At 48.0% G+C, this 14,737-nt stretch overlaps 1 protein-coding gene across 1 annotated transcript in view; it reads left to right on the top strand.

The window, feature by feature from the left end:
- Tspan14 (tetraspanin 14) overlaps nucleotides 1-14,737 on the top strand; it is a 52,169-nt gene that overhangs the window by 6,462 nt on the left and 30,970 nt on the right. The window lies entirely within an intron of this gene.

Raw genomic sequence — 14,737 nt, 5'->3', positions numbered from 1 at the left:
GAGGTTCTGCCCATGGAAGTCCCACCAGCTCCTTTCCTGTCTGAGGTCTTTGGATCCCGGCATCCAGCCACCCTTGTTCCTCTTCCATGAGTGACCTGGTTTTCTGTCACTCCCTGTATCTATTTGATCAGACCCTGCTCTTTGCCAGGACTGGCTCCCACCAGCCTCCTGCACTGATGACCTGTTGGGCCCAGCCTGTCTCCATCTCTGGGGGCTGCCGGCTCTGCAGGCATCTGGCCTGCTGTTGTAAGGGAAACAGCCTCCTGTTGGCTCCATGTGGGGCATGCCCAGCTTCCCTCCCTGCTGCCACCCTTACAGAGGAAGGGCAGGTGACATAGCCCTGCTCTCTGCATCATCCTGCCTGTCATGTTCATTGTCTGTTGTCTTAGCTGCTTCCTGTGAAAGACAAGCAATGGTATAAATAGGATGAGTTTTGGGGGGCATGTGGAGAAGAGAATGGGTGGTAGTGCTGAGTATTCATTCCCAAGAAAAAGGAGAAAGGGGGAATGGCATGTGCCCAGATCAGGAGTAGGGTGGCTGGCTCTGTGCAGAGCTTCCCTCTGGAAGGGCCATGAGGTGGCAGGCCAGGTGGCAGCTGCAGGGTCACAGGATTGGCTGAGGAGGATCAGTGCCTCAGTGGTGGGGTGCACTTGATGAGGGGTGGCCTTGGGCTAATGAAGAGTTGTGGGATTCCAGGAAAGGTCGCCCAGGGAGGCTTGCCCTGGCCTCACCAAGGGGAGCAGGACTTGTTCTAGCAATGAGATGAGGGTTCCAAGTGCTGGTGCGGTTCTGCTTGTGAGATTGCATTTGAGCTTATTAATTTGGAGATCACTTGTTGAACACTTAGCCATCTCAGTGAGCATATGAGAGAATAGGGGAGCTAAACATGCACCTCCCTGCTCCCAGCCTCTTTCTCTGGGCTGGGCAGGCTGTGCCCTTGAGGCCTGGGTTGTGCCTGCTGTGATGTCCCCAGGGGTCACATATGGAGTTCTCTGGAACCACTCCCTGCAGTCCAGTTGTCTCCATCAAGGGTCTGGCCAGTCCTGGCTCTAATGGCCATTGTGTCACTCCCTCTAGCAGCAGGAGAGACCGGAAGATTTTTGTTATTCCATGGGGGCAGAGTAATGTGGAGGAAGTACATCAGAGCCTCTGAGTGCAGACTATTTATGGACTCACCAGTTAAAGGGGGCTTTTAAACTACATGGATGTATCCTGTTAGCAAGGGATAAATACAAAAATACGTCTTGAAACTCCATTTTGCAGCTTCCATTTTCTGAAAATTACATGGAGTTTAGTGGTTAAAGGATTGGGGTTTTGAGCTGGGATTTTGGAGCAACTGTTTTTAGTTTGTCCTTGGAGTTGAGCCAGGCCTAGAAATCTGTTGAAATAGCTTTCTTTAGCTGCTAAAGTGGGGATGGGTTCCTAACACAAGGATATTGAGCCTTGCTGATGAGTTGGGGACGCTTCCCCCAAGCCTCCTCATCACACAGTGTCACCTGGACCTTGGGGCCCTACAGATGGTCCTCAGTGTGGGATAACTTCAATTTCTTTCTGCTTTTGTCAGACTCTGTTCTTATTCTTGCTCATCTTAGGGAAACTTCTATTTTGGTACTTGGGGTGGAGTTGTAAGCAGGGAGCTGAGTTGGCTTCCAAGGCTGGCACTCCCCTCCCCCTCCCCCAGGACTCCGTGTTTTGGGGGGATAGCAGAAGCTGCCTGCAGAGAACTTTAGGTCAAATATTTTGTGCCTCTATGCCCAAACTTCAGGCATTAAAATATTAATTCAGGTTTAACTTTTCCATTTAAACAAACAATAATACACGTGATGAGAAACACAGAACAAAGATACAGCAAACATTCCTATTTCTGTCCTGACTCCTTTGGTTCTGCTCCCCTGAGGCCTCGTCACCAGATGTGCTGGCCCAGTCAGGCATGGCTGGACTCTTCCCTGCATATTCCCATGGTGGTACACCTACTCTTACACTGGCCTGCGTGTCAGCCCATAGTCAAATCCATTCTGTAACAGTGGCAGGCCATTGTGCTGAGTGGCACACCTTGACTCACTTTAGCTGCCTTCTGGTGATGGACCTTGAGGCTGCTTGCAGTCTTTTGTTTCTACAAGCCCAGTTGCAGGGTGCCCTGCAATGCTGGGATGTCTGACATCACTTGTGGAGTTGAGGCACTGGGTACCTAACAGGAAGGAACATGGCTGTTGTGATTCCCAGAGGGAGAATGGAAATTTCTGAGGGTTTTTTCCTGCTTCCTAGTGGAATAAAGTTGGGAGGGGCATTTGTGCTGGTTCCTGCCACACCCTTATCTTTGGCTCAGTTCAGGCCAACCTGTCTCCTGGAACATGGTCTTTGAAACCCTTGGCTGTGGCCTGTGGCCCTGAGGTCTGTGTACCAAAGTGTGACAGGAGTGTGAGGAGGCAGCCAGTGCTGGATCGCGTCTGGGGGTTGAGGTGGCTTTTCACATGTGGGTTTGAGCTTCCTTAGGAGTTGCCAGGACCTGGGTGGGTGAGAAGCAGGAACCTTGTCCTGAACCTTGTCTAGCTCCCCTAATCTGGAGCTGGCCTTCTTCCTTAGAAGATCAGGTCTGGGGCCAATGAGTGAGGGTCAGGCCTCCTGCCCTGGCCTCTCTGCATCCTCTGCTGCTCTGGAGTCCGCAATCTCCTGCCTGCTCTGACAGGCACACTGTGATTTGAAAAGCCTAAGTAAAAGGCACGGGTAAATAATAGATTCTGTTTTGAGCAACACTTCCTTTCAGAGCAGAAGCAGGGGTAGGGGCAGAGGAGGTTTTCCTTCCTGGGATGGATTGGGGGACCGAGAGAGGAAGGATTGTCTCTTCTGTGCTGGGAGCTTTCTGGCTTTTTTCCTGTCCCTGAAGCCCCTGTGTATCTCTGAGCTGACCACAACCTCCCCCTGTGGGGATCTGGCTGCTCTGAACAAGGGAAGGGCAGGAGGCAGGGAGATTTTAGGGCTGGCTGGCCGATAGCCCCTCCATGGGGCCCTGCCCTGGTGGGCTTGCAGCCTGTGTCCCTGCCTGGTCCCTCTCCTCACCACTGCAGGGACACACAGTCCTGGGAGAGATCCAGAGCTCCTTATGCCCGAAGCTTTGTTGTCCTGGCCTGGGCCAAGGTAGCACAGAGGCTTCCATTATGGCCTGGTGGCCTGGGGCCTGACCTGTGGGGCTGAGGAGGTGGGGCCTGGGCACTGACAGTGGAGCTATTCATGGCTCTGCCCTGGTTTCCTGCTGCCTCCCATTGTGGATTTTGAGGCTGGGGACAGGACTGGGGAAGGAGTGGCCAGGGCTGCTATTGTTGTTGGAGCCCCTTGTGCTCCACAGAGGTCCCTTTGTAGACAGCTGAAAACCTCCCCTGGACTCTTACATGTTCTCAGACTGTGGGCCCTGCCTTTTACTTGTGCCCTCCCCTTCCCTGGGAACAGAGGAGCCCCGCTCTTTGTAGGTACCTCTGTCAGGCTCCCATTCCCCTCCACAGCCCTGTGCTGTGCCTGGTGCCCCCTGGGTAAGTGTTTCTAGCAGCTGGGACAAGCAGGAGTGCCTGGCCAGCTTGTCTGCTGCCTGCCCACCACCTTGGGGAGTGTATTCTGACTCAGCCCTCGCAGGCCAGCTGTGCCCTTGGGTGGGGGCCAGGCTCGTGCCTGGGTTGTTGTCAGTCTCATGGGCCCCCCACATTCCTTTGTGCTCACCCCGTGTCCTTTGTCCCTGCTCGAGCACTCAGCTTTGGAAAGGCCTGCTCACTGGCAAGCCGTCCCCACTGCCTGAGCCGCAGCCACTTCCCTTTGTTCTGCCATCTCAGGCTTAGGAGGGCGGTGGGCAGTGGGCATATTGCACCAGTCAGAGCCTGCCTGGTGGGGATCTGACCATGGAGCCAATGGCATGGCAACCCCCATGCCATACCCCAGTTCCTCTGGCTGTAGCCCTGTCTGCTAGTGATGCTGAGGTTTACCTTTGTTTACTGCATGGTGCCTGGCACAGTGAAGGCACAGAAAGAGAGCTCACCTGTTTTTAGTTACTGAGGATGTGCATGGGGCCCTGTCAGGGGTAGGAATACTGGCCTGTTCCCTGGAAGAAGGAGCCACTCCTGTGTGCAGTTGCCATCCTTGAAACTGGTGTAGCCATCAGTGATAGGGCTGGTTGGGAAGACAGTTTATTTTGGTCTCTCTGATCATGGGGCTTTTTCTTTGACTGAGGAGAAACACCCCGTGCCCCTTCTAAATGTCTCCCTTCTCCCAGTTTTTGGTGGGCAGGAGCATTCTCTCTGGGCCTCTACTGTGTCAAAGGTGGGGCTGAGAGCCTCTGTCTCATCACTGTCTGACTTCCTCCATGGAGCTGTGCCTGTGCCAGCCTGTTCTCTGCCTCTTGCTGTGAACTGTGCAGGAGTCTCCAGTGACCACCAGCATTTGAAATGCAGAGTTGTTTTGTACAGAACAATTTATTTTGCCCTTTCAAAACCCATCCATTTTCAGATCAGCCCTGTCTGTCTTACCTGACACTCTTATCAGCCAAGTCTTGCAAATTACGAAGCAAGTTTCAGCCTGGAGAGCATTGAGCCTTGGAGTGTCCTTTATTCAGCAAGTGTTGTGACATCCCTGAGATTCAAAAGTAAAAAGGGCTGGCGTTCACTGTTAAATGAATGAAACACAGATGCCACTTACAGGGTAGTTGTACCCAAACAAGATTGGGAAAGGCATGTTTGAGGCCTCACTGTGTGAGGAAGGACACAGAGGTAGAGGCTCAGATTTGAATCCAGCCATGGCTCGCTGGTGACCGTGTCACTATCCTTCCCTGAGTGTGGGTCTTAGACTAGAAAATGGAAGGAGAGATTATTCATATGAACTTGGGAAAGGTTTTAGCTATGATCTTTCTAGTTTTATGACTTGAACTTCAAAAAGTCAGCTGCTGCCTTGCACCATTCTCATTGACTCAGGATCCTTGGGAAGAGCATGTCATTAGGTAGGAGGAACAAAGGCCCCTTTCTTGCTGGGCACTTCTTCCTCATCCTAGCCCACCCAGGTCTGGCTTTCTAGACAAACTCAGCACAACACTGAGTCCAGACACAAACCCCCAGTTCTCAAGGGCTGTGCTCTGGGCACCAGACCCCAGCTTGACTCTTTCCTTGGAAGTACCACGTTCCTCTTGCTTCTTAGTGCAGCAGCTTTCCAATGTGAAGTTGGACCCAGGGACAGAAATAGAGCTTTTCATTTTACCTCTTGCCAAAATAAGGCCATGCTGTTAGTAAAAACAGAAAGAAAGAGATACCCTCTGCACTCAAATATCCCTTTTTTTCCTCCCTTAGGATTGGGCCTGGGCTTAAATTTTGCCCAGGTTCCAGGAGAATGTTCTTTCCCTAACCCCTTTAACCCCTTCAGGGTGGGATGCTGGCCTCTTAACATCCCCCCCTCCCCACGTGCCTGTCAGCCTCCTTCCACACCCCTCACCCACTGCCTGCTGCTGTTTTCCTCCCATTGTCTTCAGGCTTCACTGGACTCTGCCTTCTAGAAGTCCAAGGGGCCCAGAGGCAGGCCTTGATCCTCATTTGGCTGGAGTAGATTTCACAGCTGTGAAAGGGGACTGAAGATGACCTGTGATGGGCTGGGGTTCTGGCTCAGTGGCTCCAGTGTCCACAGGTCCCTGGATCTGATCCCCAGTACCACAAACAACACACACACACACACACACACACACACACACACACACACACGTGATGATCTAGTGAATTGCACTAAAATACTGAACAAATTCCAAAATTAAAGCATTTCTCTAGGAAAGCTGATTAGATCCCTGTAAAACCAGTGCAAGAAGGATGTGCTTCCCTTAATGGTTGTTTTTTGTCTGTGTATCAGTGCTGTGGCTTGTTCTCTCAGGCATCTTCTATCCTCGCCGGGCCGAGGTGCCACCCACGGGCCTGCGGTTGGGCAGTGTGGCCTCACCAGGGAGCCTCACCTGCCTCAAACTCTCTGAATTAGAATCTGCATCTCAAGGAGAGCTCCAGGTGATCCACTTGCACTTTCAAGTTTGAGAAGCATCCACCAAGGCATCTGTCCTGTTACTCTCACACACACTGTCTTCAGTCTGCTTTGTGGTTTTGCAGGCTTCCTTCTTGTCTTCCTTAAAATTGTCCACTTTAAATGGGCCTGCCAGCTCTGACTCCGTGATCCCTTCCTTTGGGTGTGTGGTGTGAAGTAGAGATCCCGCATGTTGGGGCTGAGGAAGCCGCCTTGGCTGGAGGCCTGCTGGTGAGGTCGTCTCCAGGCCATGGAGCTGGGGGGGGTAATAGGAACCTCCCTGCCGTCTGGCGCACAGCACTACTCTCCCAGCCCCATGTGCCCCATCCTTTCCAGCTGGAGGACAGGATCAGAATTAGGTTGTAGGTGTTGTTTGCATTTTGTTGAAAACTCAAACTATTCTGTATAAAGATGTTTTGTGTATGTTGAAGTTCAGATAAACACTTTTCTCAGAGTGGACCCTAAATTTACATTTTGTAGTAGTTTTGCCGCAGAAAAAACTTGAGGTGGCTCTTGATTATGCCAGCACTGCCTGCCTTATGAAGGGGTGGGGGTGAGGCTTGTCCCCCTGGCCTGAGGTCCTTTCCCCTTCGGGCCTCCTGCCCTTCTGGGCTCTGTTGAAGGCTGATCCACTAACCTTCCCCGGACTCCTGCCAAATTCCTCTCAGTCCCTGTCAGCAGTTTCCCACCATTGATTTGCAGTTTTTAAAAAACTGCACTCCTCCCCTGCTCCTTTTCTTTTTTGACATGCTTCAGCACTTGGTATTGTTTATTTTTCCCCAGTAGGCTTCATTTTTCATAGCTTCTTTGGCAAGGTTGTTTGTTTGTTGTAAATCTTTTTGTCCTCAGGCTTTGTGCTGCTTGGAGGCCAGGAGCCAGGCTCTGCCTTGGGCTGGAAAGTGTCCTGCCAGAGCCACAAGAAAGGATTGGGGTCCTCCAGAATGCCATGGGGGGTGGAGAGTGGATGGTTTGTCTTCAAACACACAGTATATTGTAGCAAAGTACACAGTTTTCAATACAAAGATTTTAAAACATCTTACAGCCATAATCCTTTTGGCTTTGAGCTATGAAAAATGGAGAGGAGTAAATATGTATAATTCTGTTTTATGAGTTTCTTTGTGTTAGGGGAGGTAGGAAGAGAGAGCAGCCACACAAAGAACATTCCAAATCCCATTAGATATGCAGGTCTGACCCTGGCAGCCACACAGAGCTACTCCCAGTTGTTGAGACAAAGTTTGTTTCTTTCCACTTGGAACATCTGTAGTGCTTAGCAGCGGATCACGTTGGACTGTGGCCCTGCAAAGGTACTCGTGCTGCTTTTGTCTTGGTTCCGTCTACAGGGCGAGGCTCAGAGCTGGATGCACACTGGCGGTGGCTCTGCTGACATGCATCAGAGAATGTGTGGCAACAATAGGCGGTTGCCCCGTTTCCACATCCACCAGGCTTTGCTGTTGCTCCCAAACCCATGTTCCCCTAGATGTAGCTCCCTCTGCTAGTTCAGGTTAAAGCCAGCTGCTCTGCGGAGGATTTTCTGACAGCCTCCTTCCTTCCAGCACCAACCTAGCCCTGTGTTTAGGAGACTGGACTCCTGGCGAGTCTCCAGACCCAGGTCCCACTCTGTGCTGGAGTCGTCTGTGCAGCGTCATTCTGGGTGCCTTGTACTCAGCAGTGCCCAGAATGTGGAAGTGAGTTGTTGTCTCTCACAACAAAGCCTTTTCATCCTGGTGCAGGTTGTCTGCAGCCTTGTGAAGCTGAGAGCCCTTGCCATCCTCCAGCCCCAACTTGAGAGTTGCCAAGTGGACACAGGGCCAGACCAGTTCTCCAGAGCGGGAGGTGCACAGCATGCTGGCCTGAGTTCTTGTCTACCTTGGTGGTGGTGCTGAACACTGATGCAAGCTCTCCATGTTCCTGTACAGCTGACCAAGGAAGAGGCTGTCCCGTGCTTCTGCCTGGGGCCCATAGGAGGAGTCTGTGTACAGAGGCTTCACCTAGACCTAGGCTTTGAGAACCTACCTTGAACAACAGCATGTAGGGCACCCTGATGGTGTTGCCCCCACATCTTGCTGTGAGTGGGCAGCTTCCCCTCCCATGGCAGAGCAAAAGTAATATAGGAAATCAGCTGGCAAGCCTGAAAGGCCAGGCAGGGCCAGGCGACTTCTCTCCAGCCATATGAGCAGCTGGGTGGGGTTACAGCTGTGGTGACCAGGCCATGCCTTAACCTGTGCAGGCAGGTGTTGTCCTGAAGCTGGTGTGGTTGAATGAGCTGTCTGGTGATGAATCATTCAGAAAGTCTCAGCAGGGGCCTGAGGTTTGTTTATTGCCCAGAAGGTTTTGTCTGTCTGTTTTCTTTCTTCTTCCTCTTTTTTTTTTTTTTTTAATTTTGAAGGGAAAGGACAACATACTCTATGTTTTGACTTGAGGCTGGTTATTTGCAGGCTCACCTTCAATTTGAGTTTGATGTTTCTTCATGATTGGATTCCTTGTGATTAGATCCAGGTTATGCATTTTTTTCAGGATGTGTAGGAGTGCTTGTCCTAGGTGAGTGTTCTGGGGAGGCACACGATGTTGCCTTGACTCAATTTGACTGATTACTAGTGGTATTAACAGTGATTATTTGTTCAGTGTGATGTCTGCTGGGTTTCTCCTCTGCTAAATTATTATGTTGCTCTTTGTAATTATAAGTGCCCTATGGGGAGATGTTTTGAGACTTTGAAAATGTGCTGTTTCCTGTCAAGCTTTCATCAACTAGTTTCAGGGACCCATTGATGAGTCTTGACAGGATGGGTTGTTTTTGTCATGGTTTCTGAATGGTGATGATTTGATTCCATAATTCCTTCTACTACTGTAAGGAGCTCTTCCTTCTCTCCCATTTGTTCATTTATCTGTGGATGCATATGTGTGTGTGTGTGTGTGTGTGTGTGTGTGTGTGTGTGTGTGTTTATAGAATAGACTCATAAATTCTTTAGATATTCACCTTGCTCTAGATTTGGCTCATGGGGGCCTCCTTGAGCCGACTACTGTGAAGAATAGCTCTGTAAAAATGTACATTTGCTAATCTGCCCCAGTCCTGTTGCACTGGTCTTGGTGAGATTCCACACATATCTCCTGGAGAGTCTCACATGTTCTGTGGAGTTTGGGTTATGCTGGATCATTTTCCAGAGGGCGTCTCACAGAGCCCCGCTTTCCCCCAGCCATCTGAAGAGAAAAGCAACCCGCTGTGCCTGCTTCGTGCTGAGCTTCTGGGTCAGAGCTTCTTTGAGCAAAGGCTCCTATAGCTTAAAAAGTAATAAAAATAATAAGTTTGAAAATCACTGGATAAGGTGACCTCCATTGCAGGCCCAGCCTGTCCCACTGAGCTCTCCCTTCCTCCCTGCTTCCTCTGACCCACATACATCCTCCTTCAGTTCCTTTCCTGATGACAGTGCTGAAGTAACAAAAGCCGCCTCTCACCAAATTAGCAAGGAGGCCCCTTGATGCTCCTGAAACTCAGCAGGTTTGGCTTGTGGGGTTTTGGTGGTAAAAACTCATAATGCTTAATTTGCTAAGTTCAGTGTTTTTACAGGAAGCCAAGTGCTTAGAACCCCAGGCCCTTTGGAAAGCCTGGTGGGGCTTAGCTGGCGGCCTGGCCTCACTTGAACCTCCATATGGAGGCTATTCAAGGGCTGGTGGTCAGGGCCTGGTGGCCTTGAGATTGTAGGGAACCCGTGTGCCAGGGCACTGTGTCACCCTAAACAGCTTGGTTGTGTCTTCCCATGGTGGAGTGACATTTCTTGGTCCCAGTGAGTGGCTGCTGCCTTGGTGTCTAACTGAGCCTGGGCTTGGCCTGTTGAGTGGCTGAGGATGGGTCAGGAGAGGACATAGGTACTTCTGACTCTATAGGTGTTCACTCCTTGCTTGCAGAGAAGGTGGCACCTTGGGGCTAAGGCACAGCATGGTTACTCTGTAAAATTTTGGGGGGTACTACCTGCTCTGCCAGCCACACCAGCCTCATCTCCTACTGGAGCCTCTTCCTACTCTGTGCTCCATGCCCTCTCCTAGCCTCTCTTCTGGTGCCTACTTGTTGTTCCTTGGTGTCCCGTGGACTCTGAAACTCCTGGGATGGACCTGCTAGAAGTTGGGTGCCAGTCTTCAGAGCCTCCCAGGACAGGGAATGGTAGAGTCGTGGTAAGTGGCTGGCTCAAGTCAGCAAGGGGAAAGGTCAGTTACAGTTTGGAATATTGGTGTGTGGTGTTGTCATTGGGGTCACCTGGGACCTCAGAACAAAGAGGAGGGCGAGAGGAGGGTGGTGGAAGTAGGTAGGAGACCTCAGTCCTTCCCCATGTGGGGAGTAATGAAGACTGATCTTCGATCCTCAGGAGGGAGAGGACAGAAGTCAGGGGCCCTCCCGAGCAGATGGTGTCTGTGCCTGGGTGGTGGACGTATACTTGGGGAGCCCGCAGGGTGTCCACACTGATGGGGATACCTGAGAGATCTGGGGACACGGTTTGGATGGCCAGATAAAGTTCTGTGCCCCAGCAGAGACAGGGTGGAGGGGCTGTGAGGAGCAGTACATCACAGGATGGTGGTAAACAGTCCCACCAGAGGACAGGCCACGTGAAGCCCAAGAGCATGTACCATCTGTGTGCAAGATCAGACAGCACCGTGTGGCCTGGCTGCCCCTGGCCTCCCAGTACCCAGTTCCTGTTCTCCACTGACCTTGGCTTCCTTCCCTTTTGGCCTCAATCTGTATGTCTGTTTCTCTTTGTCTTCTTCCCTCTTATTTGTATATCTGTATCAGAAATGAGTATTATCTCAGAGCTTCTCAAATTTTAATCTTATTTCAAGTTCTTGTTAAAACACAAGTTGAAGGGGACTGAGATTCTGCATTTCTCAAAAGCTCCTATTACTGGTAGTGTTCTCGGACCCAGGAGGTCATTGCCCCATTTTAAAGCAGACATTGTCCAAAGAGGACAAGTCAGAGGGAGGTGGTGCTGAGGAACTGCAGGTTGGAGAGATCCCACAGGAGGTGGTGGCTGTCCTCCCTTTGAAGGCTCCATTGGAGGGGCAGAAGTCTAGCTCCCTGGGTGTGGGGTGCCAAGCACCAGATGAGAGGACACTTGTTTGGTTCTTAGGGAGTGCCATTTGGTGGAGATGTACAGACTTTTATCTTGAAGTTATTCCCTGTACAACAGAAAGCAACTGTGTACAAAGTATTTACATTTTATTAGGTATTATAAGAATCTAGAGATGATTGAAAGTTGATGAGAGGATGTGCATAGGTTACATGCTGCAAGTACTATACCATTTTACATAAGGGACATTAATGTCTCTGGATTTTGATGTCCACAGGATACAGCTGTGTGTTGGACCCACACAGTAACCTCCCTATTTAAGACTAGTTGATTAGTGACCTTAATTGCATGTACAAAGTCTCTTTTTTCTCTTTCTTTTTACAGGCTGATAGATTATACCTCCTGATTTTTTTCACTTTGTTAAATAAAAAGTGGTAACTAAATATTCTTTGAAGTTTTTCTGAGTTCTAATGGGTAAAATGGGTGATTTGAACATCACCCCTAATTTTACTTTTACTTTCTGTTAAAAATCACATATAAATTAAGGGGAATTTTAGAAAGGAATCAATCAATTTACCAGGTTGGGCATGGTGGGAAAGAAAATAGCAAAAGAAAATTGGTGAGCTAGGAATACATGGATGGATGACTCAGGTTAAAATGTAATAATTGGGCTGGGGATTTAGCTCAGTGGCTCCGCCGCCTGCCTTGCAAGCTCAAGGACCTGAGTTTGATCCCTGGTACCAAAAAAAAAAAAAGTAATAATTGATGGTGCTAGATTGTTTCAGAGAGTAGGAGGGGAAGGCAAGCATCAGAGGTGGGTAAATGTGAGAATAGTTGGAAAGCGGATTTCCATCTCCAAATTGCTTTCCTTCCACAAGGTGCTGCTGAACTGCCTCTCCCATTGTAACTGAGCATTGGAAAAGTGAGATCTTAGGAGGCTCCAGGTATTCTTGGGTTTACAATGTTGAGATCCCCTGCCCCAGTCTTCTAACCCCAGTTGGATCTTAGAACACTGACAGCCATTCCCTTGATCTGCTGGGGAAGCCACAATAGGCTAAGAAGAAAAAACCAAGGGTGCCGACTGCAAGGATTTCCCACCAAACAGCCAGCAGGTCATCCTAAACAGAAACTCAGCTGCCTGAGGACTCAGCCTCTAGCTACTTCATTAGTCACTCAATCGTGAGAATTGCTAAGAGTTACTAGAATTACTAGACCTCTGAGGAAGGCGCCTAATGAGAAAGCAAAACAAATAGGAAAAGAGCAAATTGCAGCAGCCTGTTTACAGAAAAGAACACTTGGAGAAAAACCTCAGATACTTCCTTAGATAAGAGAAATACTGTATTTATGACACAAGACAGGACACTATAAAAAAGGAACATTTACAAAACAAAAAGTTATTTAAAAAGTTAAAAAAACAGGGCAGAACAAAAATATCAGAATTATTAGAAGATAAAGTTGAGGCAGTCTTTCAGAAAAGATGAAGAAATGGATAATAGGACCAAAAAAGTCAGAAAATTAAAGGGTCCGTATCCATTAAAAACAGCTGCAGAAAGGGAGAACAGAGAAGAATGCAAGTGGTAAAATCCTGGAGGAAAACGTTTCCTAGAATGAAAAGTTAGAAGAATAGAATTTGGAAGGATCCATGGAATGAGTGTTAAGCCATGTGGGAGAGGCTAGATCTAGACCAGTACCTGAAATCTCAGTGCCTGCAAATCTACAGGAAGAAAGAGTTAAATACAAAGATGAGAAGTCCATGGCTTTGGGCGTCTCAGTGCTTTAGAACATAGAAGAGGGTGAACAGCGCCTTCTCACTGTTCTCCATGAAACTGAGTCTCAGCCTAGCATTCTACACACAGTCAAGCTTATTGCATATTGAAGGTAGAATAAAGATGTTTTTCAAAATACCTGGTCAGAAAAACTCATCTTTTGCACTGATGGATTTCTCTACAAAGATGAACAAAGACTGGACATCCTGTAGGCCGTATGCTAAAAGAAGTTTGAAAAGGGAGTCTTGGCACCAGTGGAGGTAGAAGCATCACAGGAGGCTTCCAGAGGGATTTCTTCTGTAAGAAGAAACAAATAGAACTAACTGAGAGATTTAGACAACAGACATTGAATTTGAGGTTGACTATTGGTAAATTAATAGAAAATAAAGCAAACAAAAATAAGAATTATAAACTCCAGAGAAAACATAGTTGCACAGGAAAAGAAAAGCAATTGTGATTACATGGTTCACTTTGATAGCTCACGTGGTCATCCTAATGTCAACTCTGAAAATGACTCCAGTCAGCTCTATAGTTTAACTATAATTACATAGTAGAGAGATGGGAAGGACAAAAGTGACAGGGTAGCTTGTGGGCGGGGAGTAGAAGAGGTCTGTGGGAAACAAGAGTTAAATGAATCCACATCTTCTAGGGTAGGAAGTAGACAGGTAATTCCCCCGACTAGAAAAACCAGGGAATAGTAATGCAAGCATATTAGATACCGACATTTCTAAGACTGTAAACAGTAAGAGTCAGCAAGAAGGTTAGTGTCCCATGGAAAGGGGATAGCTTGGCCTCAGAGTGAGGCTGGGCTGTGCTCTTTTCGTAAAGGGAGATTGTACAGTGATTGATTCTTAGATTATGTGTAGGTATAGTTTTGAAAAAGATTGACAGCAAGTGTAGACTCCATAGCATGTGATGAAGATACTGTTTAAAGAAAATTATTTTAGTAGTGCATGCAGGTGTGTACATACTGTATTGATTTTTGTTAAATGTATTTTGTTTGATTGTTCTTATAGTGTTGGGGATATTTGAACCTAAGGCCTTGTGCCTGCTGGTCAGTGGCTGCTATGGCCTCAGCCCATATAGTGTATTTCTTACCATCATGGTGGTCAGACCATTGGAAAGCTGTTGTTTAGTGGTTTCTCAGTGGCAGTTCACTTTTCACATTTCTAAATTGATCAGATATGTACATATGTATATATATTTTCTTACAGTTGAGCATGTGCCACTTTTTTAATTAGAAAAGGGCAGCAGGGAGGGATGTTACAGTTTAATATAGTATAGAGGTAGAAGGGAAGCCCTGTTTGTTGTGGTGGCTGCAGGTCTTGGGTTCGGCACCCCCTTAGGAAGTGACCCCCATTTGCATTTATTATACCAAAATGTTACGTAAGGGTGAGAATGGAAACTTTGCAAAATCACTTAAAGGCCACTGCCCCTTGCAGCCATTTTTGTACTCTTATAATCCACTGGGGCCTTTCCTCACATGCTTACAAATTGTTTTAAAATTGCAAACCAGGATGTTCGTTTCATATTTAATTCATATTCTTTTTCTTCTACTGGCTTATTTTCATGAGGCAAATCCTTAGTCGTGAGTTTATTAGATTAAGGATATGACCAGATGTTTTTAGTGTTGAATGTCTGTAACTGTTGCTTTCCAAGGGTAGAAACAGATTGGTCTGCTGCCAGCCAGGTGTGAAGATGCTTGCCAGCAATAGTAAATTTAGTATTTACTATTGGTAAATAGCGGTATATTTAGTGTAAAATAGTACTTCCTGGTTGTCTTTAAATTTAATTTTCAGTGCGTTGAATATTTCTTTATCTGTTAATTATATTGACCTTTCATTTCTATATTATATCAATATTCTTTGTTTACCTAAAATGAGAGTCTTTTGT

The sequence above is a fragment of the Heterocephalus glaber genome, unplaced genomic scaffold (genome assembly GCF_053883595.1).
Source record: "Heterocephalus glaber isolate CG9 unplaced genomic scaffold, H.glaber_assembly_v1.0 deba00001755, whole genome shotgun sequence".
Taxonomy (NCBI): Eukaryota; Metazoa; Chordata; class Mammalia; order Rodentia; family Bathyergidae; genus Heterocephalus; species Heterocephalus glaber.
This window is presented reverse-complemented; position numbering and strand designations above follow the sequence as displayed.